Consider the following 21,899-nt stretch of genomic DNA (forward strand, 5'->3'; position numbering starts at 1 on the left):
AACCAGTGCTGAAAGTCCTTTCCGGCGTTGCTTGCTTGTGGATCCAGCTGCAGTCGATCTGGTTTAATCCGGAGGTCCATCTTCTGAATCAGAGACTAATAAATTGAGGCACGATCAATTTGGCTGGAGACGAAGTTGAATTCAGACAGTCTTTATTAGTCTCTGAAGTGTGGTCTCCTACAGCAGCTGACGAAATGGCTGCGAGCTGAAGGCCACACATATTTATAACCCGGCTCCTGGGCGGAGCTAGCATGCAGGGGCCCAGGTGAACCTGTAGTGCAGGTTCTACCGTAAAACCCTTAATATAGGAACACAGTGGTTTGCCACATTGCTCACCAAGAAACATTAAAATAACACAGTGGCCTTGAATTTCGTTACCTCTGAATCCATCCCAGGATCACCAGTGAGCCTTGGTGGCTGTTGTGTTTGATCATTCAGTGTTTGATTGTGTGTGTCTGTTGGCTGCTCACTGTGCTGTGTGCTGTGAATTAAGCCTGTGGATGTGGTCACAGAGAAAGAAAAAGTAATCTTTGAGCTTGAAGCTGTAGACATTTTAAAAGCATTGAGATAAAGCTCCTGTTCACACATCACACCCACTCCGCTTTTCTCTGAGGCGCAAACAGTGGCATTTCCCAAACAGCAACCGATCATCATATCTCGCAGATCACTGATGCCCTATTTGTGCGGGCACATGGGGCAGTAGGATTTGCCTCCATCACTGGATTCCTGCAGGCATAGAGCATCATCAGTAGCATCCATGCAATTCATGAACAGGAGATGTTTCCGGGGCGACGGGGCGGACAATCCGTTTTGACGGCAACATCGGGAGCGGCGGTGGATTTTGGATTCTTCTCCCCCTTAAAAGCGGCGTATTCTAGGAGTACGGCACGCCGATTATCCACGGCCTCAGACCGGCGCCACCACAGTCGTGGAAGGGCCGATCCGCAGGCGGGGTGGGCTTCATTCGGGGCTGGGGGCACTGTGGACAGGCGGTCCGGGATGCACGAGCGGCCGAAGGGGGGCACTACTTTTGCGGTCCGAGTCCGCGGGCTGAATCCGCCGTGGAGCATGGCACGGTGCTACAGCCCGCCGCCTTGCGCATGCACGGCCATGGAACCAGAAGTGCTTAGGGCCACATCGACAGCTAGAGCTGCAAGCGCTGCACTGCCTCCCTGCTAGCCCCCAGCAAAACGGTTAATCGGTGGCCGTTTTGCACCGGTTTTCCTGGCGTAAAAGACCACCGTTTTCACGCCAGCTTAGGGACTTAGTCTCCAAAACAGAGAATCTAGAACCTTATTCCTCTGACAGTCTTGGGAACCCCTACTCTTCATGTTTCCAAAGAAACTCCGTGAACAGCCAATAAGAGACAAGGGTAATTATGCCTTGAAGAGATGGCTGCTCACACCTTCATGTGACTCCCAAGACGGAACCACAGAGCTGAAGCCATCCACGAACAAGGACCGTCACTAGGGCATTGAGCTTCTGAAGATGACATCCAGTGCCTGGGTTGCAGTGATGGCCACTTGCTATGCACTCTGCCAGGGTCTTACTCATTTTGTCAGCCGGCTCCGCTCTCCATTACACAACACTCCAGAGAGATTGCCCCCTGAAGAGAGAAAGATACAGAGCAGAATAGAGTCATTCCTATGAGCAGAGCAGGTTCAGGAGTCAAAGCTCTCGTTAAGATGGAGGAAACGTGAGGACATCCAGGATCCAGATTTGTTTCACCTTGAGCACTATTCAGTGAGCAAGACTGCAAGTTCCAGCACTCACTTTACTCTGTCTCTGAGAACTCCATTAAACACATAACTGAATAGTTCCTTTTGCAGGATAATGCATGGTAAACATTGCTCCAGTGATGTCTTAGATCCCTACAAGGCAAAAGGAAACCATTCAGTCCATCAAGACTGTGCTGTCCCTCCAAAAAACGTATAGGCCCTTTCCCCCACCCTATTCCCATAACCCCGCGTATTGATTATGGCCAATCCACCCAACCTGCACAACTTTGGACAATGGGAGGAAACCGGAGCATCCAGGGAAACCCACGCAGACACGGGGAGAATGTGCAAACTCCACACAAGCACCCAGAATTACCTGGGTCCCTGGCGCTGTGATGCAGCAATGCTAACCACTGTGCCACCATGCCGTTAATTCGACGCTGGCTTTATGCAGGTTGCTCATTCAATATCACAACTGTGCAGTGGTCAGGATAAGGCTCATTGGTCAGGATGTGTAGGGGTAGGGATGTGTAAGGATCTTCACCACCCTACCTATGCTGCCACCTTCAGGGATCCATGGACCTGTACTACCCTTTGTCGCTCAATACTCCCTAGGGACCTACAGTTCATTGTGTAAATTCTACCTTTATAAGTCCCCCCAAAATACATCACCTCACACTTATCAGGATTAAATTCCATCTGCCGTTGCTCAGCCCAATTTGCCAGTTGATGAATATCAGTCTGTAGACTAAGACTATCCTCCTCACTATCAACAACACCACCAATTTTCATGTCATCTGCAAACTTACTATTATACCTTCTACATTCACATCCAAGTCATTAATTACATAACAAACAGCAAGGGTCCCAGCACCGATCCCTGTGGTATACCATCACAAAAGCAATCCTCCACCATCACCCTTTGCCTCCCATTAACAAGCTAATTTTGAATCCAATTTGCCAACTGACTTTTGATCCCGTGGAGTCTAACCTTTTAGACCAGCATTTTATGTGGACCTTGTCAAAAGTTTTATTGAAGTCCATGTAAACCACATCAACTGCGCTACCCTCATCAATATGTTTATTTACCTTTTCAAAAAACTCAATTAAATTAGTGAGATAGGATCTTCCACATCCGTGCTGACTATCCCTGGTCAATCTCTGCCTTTCCAAGTGTTGATTAACTCTGTCCCTCTGAATTTTTCCAATAATTACCCTCCCACTGATATTAGACTAACTGGCCTGTAATTTCTTGGTTTATCTCTGCTGCCCTTTTTGAATGAAGGTAGCACTATCCTCTAATCATCTGGCACTTCACCTGTGGCTAGTGAAGATTTAAATATCTCTGTCAGGGCGCCAGCAATCTCCTTCCTTGCCTCCCACAGAAGCCTGGGATACATTTCAGCAGGCCCAGGGGATTTAAGCAACTTAATGTCCGTTAAAACACCTAATACCTCAGCATTATGAATCTTAATGTCCTCTAGAACTTCACCATCCCAACTGAAATCTCCAGCTATGATGGGCTGGATTCTCAGCACCCCGGTGCGACCTGCGCCTGGGCGGAAAATCCATTTCTCCCCACTGAATCGGGACCTGTGCCCTTTCCCCGATTCTGCGGGCCCCGAAAAGCAGCATACTCTCTGAGTATGCCGCGCTGCATAGCACCTACCTGGGGCCATTGCTGGAGGCCCGCCCTGCCATCCTCCGCCCCCAATCGGTGAAGTCCCGACGGCGTGGATCTAATGTGGTCCTGCCAGTCGGGATACTAGCATTGCGGCTGCAGACTCAGTCCGCGGCAGCCCTGGTTGGGGGCGGGCTATCAGAGGGCAGGGGGGCCTTATACGCGCCGGGCAATGTTTGGGCAGGCGGTTCGGGCCGGGCGCGCAGCCGATCGGGAGGGTCTATTTTTAATGTCCAGCACCGCGGTCTGAGTCCACAATGGATCACGGCGTGGCCGCTGGAGGTGGCTGCTAGATTTACGGCGGAGCGGAACCTGTGGGGGTTCCGTGGCAACGATCGCTGCACAGGTGCACTTCAAACAGAGAAATTTAGAAAACAGAAAAGTTAACCAGTTTAAAAACAATGGCCCCTTCGGACCCCATGTGCCAGTGCTCTGGCAATTTGGAAAGTGGGAGTCTTTTAAAAGTGAAACAGTGAGAGTTCAGTGCCAAAGTGTTCCTCTAAGAGTGAAGGGCAAGGGTAGCAACTTCAGAGAACCCTGAATGTCAAGGGATATTGAGGGTTTGATAAAGAAAAAAAAGGAATGGCCTCCTTCTGCACTGTAGGGATTCTATGATTCTAGGAAATTGAGCATTAATGATTGACAAACTCTTCAGCTGCCAAGAAACTCTAAAGAGTTTGCGGCTCGGAAGACCTTTAAATATTCAAGGATGTCACTTTGAGCTTGGGACAAGATTAAAAAGAATCCTGCAAATCTGTACACCACATTCAAAATGGATCAATCGAGGATCAGGGCAAATCCTGACCACTTGGCTTCACTGCCTTCCGTTTAACTCTTCTGCCACCCAGTGCACATAGCGGGAAGTGCAGTTGCGATTCTTCCAATCAAATCAGACATATCCCAGCGTTATTTCTGTAATGATGTTAAGTGCTGCTGACGGGTCACTGATCCGATCTCTAATAATGTCAGGGATGTGCAACATGCAGAGTATTACAGCTAACAAATTTGAACTGTTTTAAGCTTGAATGAGTTGATCTGTTTATTCCTGAGAATGGCATTGATAAAATACTACACAAGAAAGATGATTGAATGAATGTCCCAAATGAACGTAGGATTAGGAAACAAGAGTAATTGTAAATTGAATCATCCAACTTTCAAAAACTACCTGCGCTGTTTCTCCCAAAAATATGCACACTACAGTAAATCAATGTAAAGTTGTTCCTGCTACAGACATTGTTAAACATCCAGGCCTTGTTTACTGAGAGATAGGCCCTGCCAAATCTTTGTAAGATGTATGTACTTGGTATACCTTTAATAAGTTACCAGAATTTAGAAAGAGTGGTTAGCTAAGGACTACAGAGCAATGTACTCTGTGTGTGGGGACCTTGTGGCCCTGCCTCTGAGCCAGGAGCTCTGGGTTCAAGTCCCATCCGAGGAGGACATGTTCATATTACAGCCAAACCGATTTATTATCAACCTGCAAATCCTTCCAACACACGCCAATGGCAGGCAGTAAGAGTGGGAGAGATTCCTGGTCAGACATGTGATGGAGAGGAATTGGAGCCTCTACCACCATTATCCAGAGCTCCGGGCTACAACATGCAGATAAAAGTGCACATTGCCACAGCAAGCCGGACTCCCTGAGTGAACCGTAATACATCACCACACTGGAGTCGTAATTGTGCTCTGCCGATTTCATCGCTTCTCATCCTTTTGGCTAAGATCAAGCATCGGATCCAGCCCCAGATCAGGTGGAATGCCTGTTCTTCTCAGCTTGGATTGTGTGTGTCTCCCTTGTTGGGACCATCAATCGGATTCAATTTGAATCTGAATTTGTTTTTGGAGCAAGCACGGGGATAGATTAAGGACTTGTCCCATTCACTATACGCATTGGCTTTGTAACTCTGAGAAAGGAATTTTAAAAATGTTTGAATTTCATAGTGAAGCGTCCTGTCTCATATTAACCTTGAGTTGGCAGAGATAGGCCCCAAAACGTGTCCAGCTGAGGAAGAGTTTCCCTCCTGAGATCAAATTGGCATCAAGGTGGTGACTTTCTATCAAGTGGTGTGGTGGTATGTATTAGGGGTAATACGGTACATCACGTGTCAACAGGCTTTTGGTGGAGGGATGCCAAGTCCTGATAGGATCTGCCACCTACTGGACTCCACCCAGAAATGCCGGTATAAGAACCCAGCTTTTCCCTCCATTTCCCTCAGCAGCTGCATTCTGTAACCACGCTGCTGGGGATAAAGTTCTGCTTAATAAAGCCTTCAATTGACATTACCTCATCCTGCCTCGCGTCATATTGATGGTGCTACAATTTATTAAGCAGAATTTAAATTGAAGAAAACGACATGGGAACATAGAGCTCCGAATCACCCCGGAGGTGCCTGCGCATCGCACCCCAAGCAGCTAACTCGACATCTATTTTCAAGCACTGGCTGGCATGCTTTGTGGACTACCTCCGAACGGCCCCCGGCACACCGACAGACGAACAAAAGATGCAGATCCACTATTCCAGGGTGAGTCCTGACATCTACTCCCTTATCGAGGACGAGGACGGTTTCGCTGGTGCCATCGCCGCGCTGAAGGATATCTACATCCGGCCCGCCAACCAGGTTTTTGCTCGCTATCAGCTCGCCACACGACGACAATTTCCAGGGGAATCACTGGACGAGTTTTATAACGCCCTGCAGATCCTGGGTCGAAACTGCAACTGCCCGGTGGTAACAGCGAGTGAACACACAGAGCTCCTGGTCCGCGATGCGTATGTGGCAGGTTTGGCCTCTTCCCAGATCCGCCAGAGGCTTCTGGAGAAAGAATCTCTGGGACTTACAGAAGCTCGGGCCCTGGCGGCATCCCTCGATGTGGCCTCGCGTAACACCCACGCCTACGCCCCTGACCGCACTACAGCCCCTTGGGCTCCGTGGACCCTCGCTGCGGTCGACTCTCCGACACCCCCCCCACCCCCGCAAACCTGCGTGGCCAAAACACCAGACCAACCGAGGGGGCCCCGCTGCTATTTTTGCGGCCAGCCGAAATGACCTCGGCAGCGCTGCCCGGCCCGCGCGGCTACCTGCAAAAGCTGCGGGAAGAAGGGCCACTACGCGATGGTGTGCAAGTCCCGCGGGGTCGCTGCTACCTCCAGGGAAGAAATGGGACCACAGACCCAGCCCCCCCAGCGATCAACGTGCGACCAACGGACGCCGCCATTTTGGACCCCGGACGCCACGAGGGAGAGATGGGCGCCGCCATTTTGTCCACCCCCAACAGCGCTCGATCCGTGGACACCGCCATCTTGGCTGAAGGACCCCAACACAGACGGCCACATACTGCCTGATTACGATGCTCAACTTCAACAACCACGTCTGGCTTCGACGACCCTCGACCAGTCGCGACCCCGTACGCTCCAGACTGCAACCACTACAGTCCTAGTGAATGGCTACAAGACGCCGTGTCTTAACGACTCTGGGAGCACGGAGAGCTTCATTCATCCGGACACGGTAAGGCGCTGTTCCCTCGTAATTCGGCCAAGCACCCAGAAAATTTTCCTGGCGGCGGGATCCCACTCCGTTCAGATCACGGGGTTCTGCATCGCTAACCTAACGGTGCAGGGGAGGGAGTTCCGAAATTACCGGCTGTATGTCTCCCCCAACTCTGTGCGCCCACACTCCTAGGGTTGGACTTCCAATGCAACCTCCAGAGTTTAACATTTAAATTTGGCGGCCTTAGACCCCCACTGACTGTCTGCGGCCTCGCGACCCTCAAGGTTAAACCGCCTTCCTTGTTTGCGAACCTCACCCCGGATTGCAAATCGGTCGCCACAAGGAGCAGACGGTACAGCACCCAGGACCGAGCATTTATCCGGCCCGAAGCCCAGAGGCTGCTGAAGGAAGGCATCATCCAGGCTAGCAACAGTCCCTGGAGAGCCCAGTTTGTAGTCGTTAAGACCGGGGAGAAACAGAGGATGGTCATCGACGATAGTCAGACCATCAACAGATACACTCAGCTAGATGCGTACCCTCTCCCCCGCATATCCGACATGGTCAATCGGATTGCACAGTACAAGGTCTTTTCCACCGTGGACCTCAAGTCCGCCTACCACCAGCTCCCCATCCGTCGCGGTGAACGCAACTATACTGCCTTCGAAGCAGACAGGCGGTTATACCACTTTTTAAGGGTTCCATTCGGCGTCACGAACAAAGTCTCGGTCTTCCAACGAGAGATGGACCGAATGGTTGACCAGCACGGTTTACGGGCCACATTCCCGTATCTCGACAACGTCACCATCTGCGGCCACGACCAGCAGGACCACAACGCCAATCTCCAAAAATTCCTCCAGACCGCTCACGCCCTGAAACTCACTTACAAAAAAGAAAAATGCGTGTTCCGCACCGATCGTCTAGCCATCCTGGGCTACGTAGTGCGTAATGGAGTGATAGGCCCCGACCCTGAACGCATGCGCCCCTCATGGAGTTCCCTCTCCCCCACTGTGCCAAAGCCCTGAAACGTTGCCTGGGCTTCTTTTTTTATTACGCCCAGTGGGTTCCACAATACGCCGACAAGGCCCGTGCGCTAATCCAGGCCACTACTTTTCCCCTGTCGACAGAGGCATGCCAGGCCTTTAGCCGCATCAAAGCGGATATCGCCAAGGCCACGATGCGCGCCATCGACGAGTCCCTCCCCTTCCAGGTCGAGAGCGACGCATCGGATGTAGCTCTGGCGGCCACCCTCAACCAAGCAGGCAGACCCGTGGCCTTCTTCTCCTGAACCCTCCACGCTTCAGAAATCCGCCACTCCTCAGTGGAAAAGGAGGCACAAGCAATAGTGGAAGCTGTGCAACACTGGAGGCATTACCTGGCCGGTAGCAGATTCACTCTCCTCACTGACCAACGGTCAGTTGCCTTCATGTTCGATAATGCACAGCGGGGCAAGATCAAGAACGACAAGATCTTGCGGTGGAGGATCGAACTCTTCACCTTCAATTATGAGATCTTGTACCGTCCCGGAAAGCTGAACGAGCCAGCCGATGCCCTATCTCGTGGCACATGTGCCAATGTACAAGTGGACCATCTACAAGCCCTCCACGAGGACCTCTGCTACCCGGGGGTCACTCGTTTCTACACTTCCTTAAGGCCCGCAACCTCCCTTACTCCATTGAGGACATCCGAACAGTCACCAGAAACTGCCAGATCTGCGTTGAGTGTGAACCGCACTTTTTCAGGCCAGATAGAGCACACCTGGTTAAGGCCTCTCGACCCTTTGAACGCCTAAGTTTGGATTTCAAAGGCCCCCTCCCCTCCACCGATCGCAACGCGTACTTCCTGAACGTCGTTGACGAATACTCCCGTTTCCCTTTTGCCATCCCCTGCCCCGACATGACAGCGTCCACGGTCATTAAAGCCCTCGGTACCATTTTTACACTGTTCGGTTTCCCCGACTATATCCATAGCGACAGGGGGTCCTCCTTTATGAGCGACAAACTGTGTCAATTCCTGCTCAGCAGGGGCATAGCCTCGAGCAGGACGACCAGTTACAACCCCCGGGGGAACGGGCAGGTAGAAAGGGAGAATGGAACGGTCTGGAAGGCCGTCCTGCTGGCCCTCCGGTCTAGGAGTCTCCCAATTTCCCGCTGGCAGGAAGTCCTCCCAGATGCCCTTCACTCTATCCGGTCCCTGCTGTGCACCACCATGAATCAAACGCCTCACGAGCACCTCCTCCTCTTTCCTAGGAAGTCCTCCTCTGGAACGCCACTTCCGACCTGGCTAGCAGCTCCGGGACCCATTCTGCTCCGGAAACATGTGCGGGCGCACAAGTCAGATCCGTTGGTGGAACAGGTGCATCTCCTTCACGCCAACCCGCAATACGCCTATGTGGAGTACCCCGATGGGCGACAGAACACGGTCTCCCTGCGAGATCTGGCGCCCGCCGGAGCTACCCACACCCCCCCAACGCCAATCACCACCTCCTCACTCCCGCCGGTTCATCCCGCAGCCACCCCTTTCCCGGGGGGTTTGGTTCTACTCCCAGACCCGCCCAGGAGTAAGGACACAGGGGACAGCGCTACGCTCCCAGAGTCGACGGGACTCGAGCCAGCGCCATCACCACCACGCCCGAGACGATCGGAAAGGAAGATCAAGGCGCCCATCCGGCTCATCGAATCACTTTAACTCTCAACGTTTTCAGTTATTGTGTCTTGTTATAGTTATGACATCATGCCGACCCTGTTTGGCCCGTTGGCCCAGTTTTCAGTTATTGTGTCTTGTTATAGTTATGGCATCATGCCGACCCTGTTTGGCCCGTTGGCTCAGTTGAAGCGATAATTTTGTGTTTTGTTCAAAGTTACAGCACAGTACCGACTCTGTAAACCCCTACCACCATGCGAACCACCATCCCGCCGGGTTTGTTTTTCAACAAGGGGTGAATGTGGTGGTATGTATTAGGGGTAATACAGTACACCATGTGTCGACAGGCTATTGCTGGAGGGATGCCAGGTCCTGATAAGATCTGCCACCTACTGGACTCCACCCAGAAATGCCGATATAAGAACCCAGCTTTTCCCTCCATTTCCCTCAGCAGCTGCATTCTGTAACCACGCTGCTGGGGATAAAGTTCTGCTTAATAAAGCCTTCAATTGACATTACCTCAACCTGCCTCGCTACAGGTGGTAACTTAGTTAAAATGTGAAAAATGGTAACGATGTATTAGTCAATGTGAATAATCAATGAGTGAAGAGAGTTATGCGGTTGAAGCATATGCAGGGGCTGCACAGTCCTAACAGCTGCCTACATTGGGCGGCGATTGCCTCTATAAAAAAGCATCGCTTTTATTAACTACAACATGCATTTATAGAAGAGACTTGTATTTACACACCACCTTTCCTAAGCACTGAATGCGTCACAGAAACTTACAGCCAGTGAAGTATGTTTTTAAGTGTAGTCACTGCCGTAATGTGGAAAACAGGTCCTTCAACATCAGAAAACATCCCAAGCTACTAAGAGTAAGATGAGCAGCATGGAGCACAGTGGTTAGTACTGCTGCCTTACAGCTCCAGGGACCCAGATTTAATAATAATCTTTAGTAGTGTCACAAGTAGACTTACATTAACTCTGCAATGAAGTTACTGTGAAAATCCCCTAGTCGCCACACTCCAGCACCTGTTCGGGTACACGGAGGGAGAATTCAGATGTTCCAAATTACCGAAGAGCAGTCTTTTGGGACTGTGGGAGGAAACCAGAGCACCCGTAGGAAACCCACACAGACACGGGGAGAACGTTTAGACTCCGCACAGACAGTGACCCAAGCCGGGAATCGAACCTGGGACCCTGGAGTTGTGAAGCAAAAGTGCTACCCACTGTGCTACCGTGTTGCCCTAAACTAGACAGAATGGGAACCCCTAGATGCCTCCCAAGAAACCCCAGGATTTCATGGAACCCAGTTTGGGAAACCCAGGTGACAGGGCCAGATTATTCAACTACTCAAGTGAGTTAGAAGACTTCCAGCATCTAGCAATGAATGAGGCAGGTGAAGCACACGCTACCGTCTGTTTTCTGTAGCTCACATTTCCTGGAACAGGCAGGCCCCTGGGCTAAAGTCAGAAGCTATAGGTTGCGGGGCACCACTCCACATCAGACATGTCTGACCAGGGGTCTCTAGCTCTCTTACTGCCAGCCATTGGTGTGTTGGAAGTATTTGCAGGTTGACACTCTATCTGTTTGCCCACGTTATGAATACACCTTCGTTGACCATCACGTGCTGGGGTGTAACCCGTGAACAGAGCTTCTGGTTCAGAGGTACAATGTTACCCACTGGGCGACAAGATTTCCTTTTCTCAAGACTGTTCCTCTATTCAATTAGATCAAAGCTGATCTGCATCATAACTCCATTTACCCTTGAACATTTACTGTTCCATTCCATACTGCTCGAGGACTTTGCTGTCCCAGTGAGTTCCATTACTATCTCTCTTTGTGAAGTTGTAGCACTTGTTCCAGTTACATCTAATTGTGAAGGCAGATAGGACCTTATCTAACATTTCATCTGAAAGATGACACTTTAACAATGCAGTACTCCCTGGCATGTCAGCCTAGACTCTGTGCCGAGTCGCTAGAGTTGGACTTTTAAAAATTAATTTAGACTTCCGGTGATGATGATGCGCTGAGCAGTTGCACGTTAGGTGGCTCTCCTCCCGTGGACCCGAAAAACAGCCACTTTTCAACATAATTCGCCCAAAAGACGCAGTAACCCATTCCCCAACCTTAATAGGACAGAGGAAGGAAGAAAGTGAGAGATTATAAGCAAAAATGCCCAAAGGAAGCCAAACTAGAGGCAGAACAAACGGCAGGAGTAGAAGGGGCCGGGGTGACCACACTCAGACGAGACAACCGAGGCGGCGGAGCGCAGGTTTCGCTGAGACAAAAAGAGCAGGGCAGACAGCAACAAATCCAAGGGGGAACTGGAAGGCACCCTTCACTGAGGCGCTGAAGGAGCACCAGCAGCAGATAAAGGCGGAGGTAAAAGTGGACATTGAGGCCACGGCGAAGGCAGCGGTGGCCGAGACCCTGGCTCCAATACAGCTCGTCCTGAGCAGAACAGAGAAAAGACTGGAAGCCCAAGAGGCGACCATCAAAGGGCTGGAAAAGGCTGCAATTGACCAGCGCGATCAGATCATGGCTCTGGAGAAGGAGGTGGCGAGGTTCATCACGACACAGGGCAATCTGAAGGGCAAAGTGGAAGATCAAGAGAACCGCTCGAGAAGGCAAAACTTGCGGATTGTGGGCCTACCAGAGGGGATCGAAGGCAGGAACCCCACGGTATACGTGGCCAAGATGCTGGGCAGCTTAGTGCGGAGGGAAACTTTCCCAAACCCACCAGAAATGGACAAGGCACACCAGTCGCTGTGTCCAAAACCCAAAGCAGGGGAGCAGTAATAGCCAAACCGCGCCGGTACCAAGACCGGGAAAGAATCCTACGCTGGACCAGACAGACCAAGGACTACCAATGGGAAGGACACAATATTAGGATATACCAGGACATTGGGGTAGACCTGGCCAGGAAACGAGCTGAGTTCAAGAGGCCAAAAGCAGCCCTGTACAAGAACGGCGTACGCTTTGATATGCTGTACCCATCGAAACTCTGGGTCACACACCAAGGCAAAGAATATTTCTTCACAGACTCCGCCGAGGCAAACAAGTTTGTCGTGGAATGTGGGCTGGAACAGCGACATCAGGGGAAGCAATAAGGGGCCCCTGGCAAGGAGCAGTAACACGCCGACGAGCTGACGAGGGTGGAGGGGGTGAGGATGCACCTCACCCCCTCCTCACCCCAACAAAACACACCCTGAACGACAAAAGGCAAACCACTACCCGAGGGACCGCTTCACGTGGGAAATCATGAACTTGTACAAAAAAACGAACAGAGCAGAGAAGGGAGAGCGAAGTGGCAAGTGAGAGGAGTGCAGGGTAAGGTGGAGAAAGAACAGACGAGGGAGAAACGAGACAGTAACTCCCGGGAGGGAGGTCACCGCACAAGCAGGAGAATTAGCGCCTGTGGTATGCAGCAGAGCAGGGCCGCGTCGCACCCCCAACTGGGGGGGCTGTGCCAGGCCAGGGGGGGACAGACACACAACAAGGATGGGGGAGCAAGTGGGGATAGGAGCTGGGAGAAGGGGACAAAAGAGGGGAACACAGTAGGGGGAGATAAGGGGGGGAAGGGAGGGATCAGGGGGTACAGGGAGGGGGTAAATTAGGACTAGAACAAGAGCAGCAATAAGGCTACAAAGGGCCACAATCATGGACCCGGAGCAAAGAAGCACTGCAAGCATTCACCTAGAACGGTCTCTGGGCGAAGGGAGACCTCAGAGTGCAGGGGCCTACCCACGTAGCGGGCGCACAGTTGGCGACCATGTTGGGTGCCCCCTGGACAAAGGGATGCCCCAAAAGTGCAGGGGCATATCCACGTGGCGGGTGCACTGTGGGCGGCCATGTTGGGTGCCCCCTGGACAAAGGGAAACTCCGGAGCATCGGGACCCACAGCATGGGGAGAGCAGTGACAGCGGCCATCTTGGACGGCCCCCTAACAAAGGGAAACCCCAGAGTGCAGGGGCACGTCCACCAGGTAAGTATGGTTAATCCCACAGGAATGGGGGACAGAAGCCCCCCCCCCCCCAACCAGGATAGTCACCTGGAACGTAAGGGAACTCAACGGCCCAGTGAAAAGATCCAGATCTTCATCCACCTAAGGAACATGAAAGCCGACATAGTCTTCCTCCAAGAGACACACATGAGAGAGCAGGACCGACTGCGGGTAAGAAAGGGTTGGGTGGGATAGACCTACCACTCCTGTTACGGGACGAGGGCCAGTGGGGTGGCGATACTGATCAACAAGAGGATGACGTTTAGGGCGACAAAGACGGTTATGGATCCAGGGGAGCGGTACATTATGGTCAGCGGGGCCCTGGATGGGGCACCGGTAGTATTCGTTAATGTGTACACACCCAACTGGGGCGACATGAAATTCATTAAAAAGACCATAGCGGAAATCCCTGACATAGCGACGCACCGACTGATCATGGGGGGGAACTTTAAATGTATACAGGACCCAAGGGCAGACAGATCAAACCCCAAAACAGGGAAGACCTCAAACATGGCGAAGGAACTCGGTCATTTTATGGGACAGATGGGGGCGGTGGACTCTTGGAGGTTCACCCACCCAGGGGAGAAGGAGTTCTACTTCTTCTCCCCAGTACACAATGTATATAGCAGGATTGACTTCTTTGTGGTAGGGAAAGATGTGCTTCCAGGGCTGGTCAAAACGAAATACTCCACAATTGTAATCACCGACCACGCTCCACACTGTATGGATGTGAGGTTGGAGGCGGGCAGGGCCCAACGCCCCACATGGAGGTTGGACACTGCCCTACTAGCCGACAAGGCTTTCAGCGAAAGCGTAACACAGGCCATAGTGGAGTATACGGAGAACAACCAAAATGGGGAGGTCTCACCCTCCACGTTCTGGGAGGCGCTAAAGGCCGTGATTAGAGGGGAAATTATTGCCATCAAAGCGCAAAGCGACAGGGAGGAAAGGACGGCTGGGCAGCAGCTGGTTGACTCCATACTGGAGATGGACCATAAATACTCCGAGGCCCCGACTGTAGAGTTCCTGGCGGAGGTGAAAGCAGTGCACCAACTCGGCCAGGCATGGGGTCCCTATACGAACAAGGAGACAAAGCCAGCCGCCTCCTGGCACACCAGCTGAGAAAGCAGGCAGCCACTAGAGAGATCACGCAAATCAGAGGCAACAGAGGCACTGTCATGCAAGAGTGCCTTTAAGAACTGGATGTTTAAGCAATGTACCTTTAAGAAAACAGTGTTGTCATAGAGTAGGTGGAGCTCAGCTCAGGTCAGCCATTTTGCAGGTTTTTAGTTTCAGTTTAAAAAGCAGTGGGTGTGTGTCTCTGTGTGTCCAGAGAGATGCAGGAAGAAAGCAAGGTGCTGGAGCTGAAATCAACCAAGCTAATATATCTCTGCCATTCTACAGAAAATATATATATCCTTTAACCTGATGTAATATTGTTTAAAGGTGTTAAGTCTCTGGGAAGTTTGAAGGAACATTTTAAGGAATTATTTACTGTTGCAATATTTTCTGAGTTATCTTTGAAGAAAGGGGTGTTAAGAGAGCCAATGTTTAGTTAAGATGTTAAATTGAGCTCATGGAATAAACTGTTTTGTGTTTAAAAATCCACGTGTCCATAATTGTAATCCCACACCTAGGGAAAAAGCCGTGTGCCAGGAAAAGCAACAAATCCATTAAAGGGAGAGGTTGGTTGAACTCCATGATACATTTTGGGGTTCTGAAAGGCCTCGCCCATAACAGGCACATTAGAAACAGACCCAGAAAAGGTCAACAAAACCTTTGAGGCCTTTTATCGAGGGCTGTACACCTCAGATCACCCAACAGGGGATTCGGGCATTAAACGGCTCCTCAATGGACTGGATATGCCAGTCGTGGGACAGAAAACGGGGCTTGGGAGCACCACTTGAACTGGGAGAGATCATGGAGAGTATTAGCTCCATGTAGGTGGGGAAGGCATCGGGACCGGACAGGTTCCGGAAAAGATTTACCACAGCACTGGCCCCACACCTGCGGGAGATGTTCACAGACTCACTAGCGAGGGACACACTGCCACCTACACTAGCACAGGCCTCAATCTCGCTAATACCTAAGAAAGACAAAGACCTAACGGAATGTGGGTCATACAGACCCATCTCACGACTAAACGTAGATGCCAAAATACTGGCCAGAATCCTAGCCAAATGGCTGGAGGACTGCGTTCCTGAGGTGGTCGCAGAGGACCAGGCGGGCTTTGTCAAAGGTAGACAGCTAACATCGAACTCCAGGCGCCTGCTGAACGTGATAATGACCCCCCCCGGGAGAGAACACCAGAGGTGATCGTCACCCTGGACGTAGAAAAGTCCTTCTACAGAGTCAAGTGGCAGTACCTCATAGAGGTACTGGAGCGGTTTGGGCTCGGATCAGGGTTCACCTCCTGGGTGAAGCCCCTATACAACGTTCCCATGGCGAGCATACGGACAAAAAACACCAACTCCCAGTACTTCCAGCTGCACAGGGGCACCAGGCAGGGATGCCCGCTATCCCCACTGCTGTTCGTCCTCGTGATCGAACCACTAGTGATCGCTCTCAGAACAGCAAAAAACTGGAGGGGGATCCAAAGGGGAGGCAGAGAGCACAGAGTCTCATTCTATGCAGATGACCTGCTCCTCTACATCTCGGACCCACAAAGCAGCATGGAAGGTATCATTGCGCTCCTGAAAGAGTTTGGTGCCTCCTCGGGCTATAAACTCAACATGAGCAAAAGCGAGATCTTTCCAGTGAACCCACAAGGGGGAGGGGCAGCATTGGTGGGACTGCCGTTTAAACAAACCCAACAAAAATTCCATACCTGGGATCCAAATCGCTCATGACTGGACAGGGATCCACAAATGGAACCTGACCAGTCTTGCAGAGGAAGTCAAAAAAGGCCTGCAAAGATGGAACACATTCCCACTCTCCCTTGTGGGGAGAATGCAGACAATCAAAATGAACGTACTGCCCAGGTACCTCTTCCTACTTAGATCCATCCCGATCTATACCCCAAGGGCTTTTTTAACTCACTGGACAAATTAATCATGCCGTTTGTTGTTTGTCCCTTTGTTTAAGAAGGGTAGCAAGGATAATCTAGGGAACTACAGGCCAGTGAGCCTTACGTCAGTGGTAGGGAAATTACTGGAGAAAATTCTTCGAGACAGGATCTACTCCCATTTGGAAGCAAGTGGGCGTATTAGCGAGAGGCAGCATGGTTTTGTGAAGGGGAGGTCATGTCTCACTAACTTGATAGAGTTTTTTGAGGAGGTCACAAAGATGATTGATGCAGGTAGGGCAGTGGATGTTGTCTCTATGGACTTCAGTAAGGCCTTTGACATGGTCCCTCATGGCAGACTGGTACAAAAGGTGAAGTCACACGGGATCAGAGGTGAGCTGGCAAGATGGATACAGAACTGGCTAGGTCATAGAAGGCAGAGAGTAGCAATGGAAGGGTACTTTTCTGATTGGAGGGCTGTGACTAGTGGTGTTCTGCAGGGATCAGTGCTGGGACCTTTGCTGTTCGCAGTATATATAAATGATTTGGAAGAAAATGTAACTGCTCTTATTAATACGTTTGCGGACGACACAAAGGTTGGTGGAATTGCAGACAGCGATGAGGACAGTCAGAGGATACAGCAGGATTAAGATCATTTGGAGACTTGGGCGGAGAGATGGCAGATGGAGTTTAATCCGGACAAATGTGAGGTAATGCATTTTGGAAGGTCTAATACAGGTAGGGAATATACAGTGAATGGTAGAACCCTCAAGAGTAGTGACAGTCAGAGAGATCTAGGTGTACAGGTCCACAGGTCACTGAAAGGGGCAACACAAGTGGAGAAGGTAGTCAAGAAGGTATACGGCATGCTTGCCTTCATTGGCCGGGGCATTGAGTATAAGAATTGGCAAGTCATGTTGCAGCTGCATAGAATCTTAGTTAGGCCACACTTGGAGTATAGTGTTCAATTCTGGTCGCCACACTACCAGAAGGATGTGGAGGCTTTAGAGAGGGTTCAGAAGAGATTGACCAGGATGTTGCCTGGTATGAAGGGCATTAGCTATGAGGAGAGGTTGAATAAACTTGGTTTGTTCTCACTGGAACGACGGGGGTTGAGGGGCGACCTGATAGAGGTCTACAAAATTATGAGGGACATAGACAGAGTGGATAGTCAGAGATTTTTTCCCAGGGCAGAGGGGTCAATTACTAGGGGGCATAGGTTTAAGGTGCGAGGGGAAAGGTTTAGAGGAGAGGTACGAGGCAAGTTTTTTACACAGATGGTAGTGGGTGCCTGGAACCCGCTGCCGGAGGAGGTGGTGGAAGCAGGGACGATAGTGACGTTTAAGGGGCATCTTGACAAATACATGAATAGGATGGGAATAGAGTGATATGGGTCCCGGAAGTGTAGAAGATTTTAGTTTAGACGGGCAGCATGGTCGGCGCAGGCTTGGAGGGCCGAAGGGCCTGTTCCTGTGCTGTACTTTTCTTTGTTCTTTGTTCTTTGTTCATTGTATGGGAGGGGAAGAATGCTAGGATCCCAAAGAAGGTCCTACAGAAGGCCCTCCCAAACCTACAATACTACCATTGGGCGGCTACAGCAGAACGCATAAGGGGATGGATTAAGGAGCCAGAAGCCGGGCCTCCAGTGGAGGCTATGAAGGAGTAAGTCGCACATTTGGTGGCTCCCGCTCAGGTCGGACTTTTGGACCTTTTCCACCAATTTCCTACCGGACTTGAATTGAAAAATTGATAACAGAAGCAATTGTGTACTGAATTCCCACATCGGTGCATGGAGAGGAGGACTAGAAGTGCTCGTAAAGGCAGAAACAGAAAGACAGAGAAGGCTTGGGCCGAAGCTGCAGCGGGATACAGCATGGCGGAGGACTGGACCTCTGGTTTGTCGACCCAGCAGTCTATGGAGCAGCTGATGCAAATTATTCAAGACGGCTTTGCTAAGCAGAAACGGGACTGCTTGGACCCGATAAAAGAGTCAATTGAGCAGATGGAGCTTAGATTGGATGCCCAAGATCGGGCGATCCAGAAGGTAGAGAAGGCGCTGGCTGAGCAGGAGGAACATCAAACCGCGGTGGAGTTGGAGGTGGGGATGCTGAGAGACCAGCAGAAAAAGCTCCTGGAGAAGGTGGAGGACCTAGAGAATAGGCCCCGCCGGCAGAACTTGAGAACCGCTGGGCTCCCGGAGGGGTCAGAATGAACGGATGCTGGGGCATACATAGCGGCCATGTTCGAGAAGCTGCTGGGGGATGGGGCATTCTCCCGACCCTTGGAGGTGGACAGGGCTCACAGAGCACTCGCGAGGAAGCCGCAAATGGGAGACCCCCGAGTGCAATGGTGGTGAAATTCCATAGGTATTTGGATAAGGAGCGCATTCTACAGTGGGCCAAGCAGACACGGAGCTGTAAATGGGACAACAATATCCTGCGGATCTACCAAGACCTGAGTGCGACGGTGGCCACGCTTTCACCAGATCAGGTCGACCCTTTTTAAGAAAAAGGTGAAGTTCGGACTGTTGTATTCGGCCCATCTCTGGGTCACATACGAGGACCATCACTTTTATTTTGAGTCGCCTGAGGACGTGCTGGGCTTCGCGAAAAGGAAAGGACTGGTGGTGGACTGAGAACCTTTGAACTTTACTGCAACATTCATGTTTTGTTTTTTTAAATGTTTCTCGTTTTTCGTTTTGTGTAAGCTGTCTGTAATGCCTTCTGTACTGATTTAGGGCCAGTTGCAGAGCTGAGTGAGCTAACATTTGCACTGTGGGGATGGAGGTGTGCTTGTTTAGATTTTGGATCTCTTACTTGATCCTTGTTAGCATTTTTGTTTCCTGTTTTTTCTGTCGGGCAATTGTGTTGGGATTGTTTGTCATTGGAATATGTATGTATGAGCGGGGTGGAGGGTGGGGAGGGAACAAAAGGTGGGAGACTTTTCGGCACCAGGGGTGGGAGCCACCAAGCTAGCTGGGCGGGCTAGCTCACGGAAGCGTAGTGGGGGGTGTGCATATGTTAGGTTTATTAAAGTGGCTGAGTTATATTGTGTTGTTACTGGGGGGGGGGGAGGGGAGGAAAATGTTCAGCTGACGAGGGAGGGACTTGTGCTAAGGGACAGAGAGGAGGTTGGAGGTGGAGGCTGCCTGGGGGCGGGCCGGTGGAGGCGCGGATCATGGACTGGAGGCTGGCCCAAAAAAGGGGATGGCGGATTGGCGAAGGGGGGGTCGGGGCAATGAGCCCCCCAACTAGGCTGATCACCTGGAATGTAAGAGGGCTAAATGGGCTGGTCAAGAGGGTACGCGTGTTCGCGCATCTGAGGGGACTGAAGGCGGACGTGGTAATGTTGCAGGAGATGCACCTTAGAGTAGCTGACCAGATTAGATTGAGGAAAGGCTGGGTCAGTCAGTCTTTCACTCGGGACTAGATTCAAAGACTAGTGGGTGCAGACAGTGAAGATGACCATCCACCCGAGATTCCTGTTTGTATTTCAATGTCTCCCCATCTTTATTCCGCGGTCCTTTTTTAAACGGATCAACAAAGTGATCACTGGCTTTGTTTGGGCGGGCAAGAACCCGCGAGTAAGGAAGGTAATGCTTGAGCGGAATCGGGGAGAGGGTGGACTGGCGCTGACAAATTTTAGTAACTATTACTGGGTGGCGAATATAGCCATGATCAGGAAGTGGGTGGTGGGGGGAGGGTCGGCATGGGAGCGTATGGGGGTGGCGGCTCCATGCAAGGGCACCAGATTGGGGCATTGGTAACTGCACCTCTACCGTTCCCACCCGCACGGTACTCAGCCCTGGTGGTGGCGGCCCTGAGAGTCTGCGGGCAATGGAGGAGACATGTGGGAGCAAATGGAACATCGGTTTGGTCTCCAATCTGTAATAATCACCGGTTCGCCCCGGGAAGTATGGAAGGGGGGTTCCGGAGATGGTGGAGAGCAGGGATTGAGAGGATGGGGGATATGTTTATCTACGGGAGCTTTCCGAGTTTGAGGGCGCTGGAGGAGAAGTTTGAGTTGGCGAGGGGGAACTAATTCAGGTACCTGAAGGTGCGGGACTTCCTACGTAGACAGGTTTCAACCTTCCCACTCCTACCGCGAAGGGGGATTCTCTGACATTTACAAGGAACTTATGGGGTCAGAGAAGACACAGATTGAGGAGCTGAAGCGCAAGTGGGAGGAGGAGCTGGAAGGAGAGATAGAGGATGATCTATGGGCGGACGCGTTGAGTAGAGTCAACGCGTCCACAACATGTGCCAGGCTCAGCCTGGTACAATTCAAGGTCATTCATTGGGCTCACATGACAGTGGCCTGGATGAGCAGATTCTTTGGGGTGGAAGACAGGTGTGCAAAGTGTGCGGAGGGCCAGCGAACCATGTCCACATGTTCTGGACATGTCCAGAGCTTAGGGGATTTTGGCAGGGGTTTGCAGATGTCACGGTGTTAAAAACAAGGGTGGCACGGAGTCCAGAGTTGGCGATTTTCGGGGTATCGGAAGACCCGGGAATCCAGGAGGAGAAAGAGGCAGACATTCTAGCTTTTGCTTCCCTGGTAGCCCGGAGATGGATACTACTATCTTGGAGGGGCTCAAAGCCCCCGAAGTCGGAGACCTGGCTATCTGACATGGCTAGATTTCTCTGTCTGGAGAAAATTAAGTTCGCCATGAGAGGGTCAATGTTAGGGTTCACCCCGAGGTGGCAACCGTTCGTCGACTTCTTCGCGGAAAATTAATCGTCAGCAGAAGAAGGGGGTGTGGGGGGGTTAGTTTAGCTTAGAGTAGGTGGTTAATAAAGGTGGGACCTGTAAGGGGGGGAGATGGCTTTTGCGCTATGTTTATAGATTCATGTACATTGTTTATTTTGTTGTTGTAAAACCAGAAATACCTCAATAAAATGTTTACTAAAATAAAAAAGGAGCCAGAAGCCTACTGGGTGTGCGCGGAGGAGGCCTTCTGCAGGGGGACCTCGCTCCGGGGCCCTCACCACGGAAGCACTCCCATCCCCACCCAGAAAACACTCCAGCAGCCCAGTGGTGATAGCCACCCTCCAGACCTGGAACCAACTACAGCAGCAATTCTGACTGACCAAAATGTACGACAAAGCCCCCATCTGCAATAACCACAGGTTCACACCAGTGCTCACCGACGCCACCATTAAAAAGTGGAGACAGGACAGGGAACATTGATAGTCAGGGACCTCTCCACTGACGGTAGGGTCACAACACTGGACGAACTGATGGAAAGATTTCAACTAATTAGGGGCAACGAACTAAGGTACCTGCAGCTCATAAACTTCCTATGGAAGAAGACAAGGACGTACCCACAACCACCATGACAGACACTACTAGAGGAGTTACTTGA

Source organism: Scyliorhinus torazame, chromosome 16 (assembly GCF_047496885.1).
Source record: "Scyliorhinus torazame isolate Kashiwa2021f chromosome 16, sScyTor2.1, whole genome shotgun sequence".
Lineage (NCBI taxonomy): Eukaryota > Metazoa > Chordata > Chondrichthyes > Carcharhiniformes > Scyliorhinidae > Scyliorhinus > Scyliorhinus torazame.